The sequence below is a fragment of the Macrotis lagotis genome, chromosome X, assembly GCF_037893015.1.
Source record: "Macrotis lagotis isolate mMagLag1 chromosome X, bilby.v1.9.chrom.fasta, whole genome shotgun sequence".
Lineage (NCBI taxonomy): Eukaryota > Metazoa > Chordata > Mammalia > Peramelemorphia > Peramelidae > Macrotis > Macrotis lagotis.
In genome coordinates, this window is record NC_133666.1 from 163,420,864 (window position 1) to 163,422,453 (window position 1,590).

At 33.7% G+C, this 1,590-nt stretch overlaps 1 non-coding gene across 1 annotated transcript; it reads right to left on the minus strand.

The window, feature by feature from the left end:
- Positions 1-383: 383 nt before the first annotated feature.
- On the minus strand, positions 384-490 carry LOC141503589 (U6 spliceosomal RNA). Its single transcript, XR_012472935.1, has one exon. It is a non-coding gene; the product is annotated as a U6 spliceosomal RNA (small nuclear RNA).
- Between the last annotated feature and the right edge of the window lie 1,100 nt (positions 491-1,590).

A 1,590-nucleotide genomic window follows, 5' to 3' on the forward strand; every position in this document is an offset into this window, starting at 1 on the left:
AAAGACAGTGGAAGAGAAATATTTCTGCCTAGTAGAGTACTTGGCATAGACTGAGATTCAGAAGTATCATGAGACTCAAATGAGATAATAGATCTAGAGAACTTTGAAAATCTTAAAGAACCATATAATAATAATAATAATAGTAATAATAATAGTAATAATAATTATCATTATTATTATTAACTTACAGTCACCAGTCCTTCAGATTGGTGTTGAATTCATTTCCTGCATCTTCTACTATACTCTTTTTTGTTAATGTTTTTGCCAGGCAAATGGGGTTAAGTGGCTTGCCTAAGGCCACACCATTAGTTAATTATTAAGTGTCTCAGGTACTCCTGACTCCAGAGCCAGTGCTTTATCCACTGTACCACCTAGCAACCCCTAAAAATAAGGAACACTTCACGAATTTGTGTGTTATCCTTGCACAGGGGCCATGCTAATCTTCTCTGTATCATTCCAATTTTAGTATATGCGCTGCCGATGTGAGCACTCTACTATACTCTTGTTGAGCTCCAAAACTATTTTATAGAGGAGTGTTTTGGAAAATGCTTGGATTAGTAAGGTGTAGGTTGGAGAAGGAATGCATGAGAACAATTTTAATTTGTTCTGGATTTTTAACACTTTCTCAAATTTAGACAACTAATAGAATAGCAAATCAAATGCCAATTTGCATTGATTAGGCTCAAAATGAACACTTCATTATGAGTTATTGCAAGTCACATAGAGTTGGCTCTAACAAAATGCTCTTGGTGTCTCCTGGGCATGATGAAGGTTTGCAAGAGGATAGTGAACTACAAAATGTTTCATCATAGAAAGTAATTGATGATGCCATTTTGTTTGGGGCTTTCTTCTCCTTTCCAATCAAAATTTTCTTTTAATTTTGTGATTAGTGTATGTACAAATAGACAGTATACTAAGGAGATAGGACATATTATGTAGAGATTTCTCAGATTTCTTGGGAAGATGTGGATGGAAAATGGGTAGACTACAAGCCTAGTGAGACTTACTGTGCAACATTTAAATATATAATGAAGTGTATAAAATAGATAAAAACTCCTTTATATATCACAAAAACCTGGGATGAAATGTTTAGTTTCCTATCTTCCCTTTTCTATTTGGAATCTGTTAGAAAAATTAAAATTCAGGTTTACCACAATATAGCAAATTATGTCTCAAAAGCACAATAGAAATCTTGCCATAACTCTTTAAATACAGTCATGTCATTTGTCAAAGGAGGATTTGAAATGCCATTTAACTCATCTAGTGAATGGTTATCCCACCAGTTTTGAAGGTGAATGCAGTTTCTGAAGATATGTGAATTATTTTCAAGGAAAAATAATCTGCTTCAACAACTGTCATAAATTCTCATTTGCTATTGAGAGACATAGATAGAGAGAGATGGTAGATAGATAGATAGATAGATAGATAGATAGATAGATAGATAGATAGATAGATAGATGATAGATAAAGAGAGCAAGAGACAGGCACACACACATGCACACACACATACACACACACAGAGAGAGAGAGAGAGAGAGAGAGAGAGAACTGAAATTTACTAGATATTTTCAAAGTTAGGCTATAAAAATA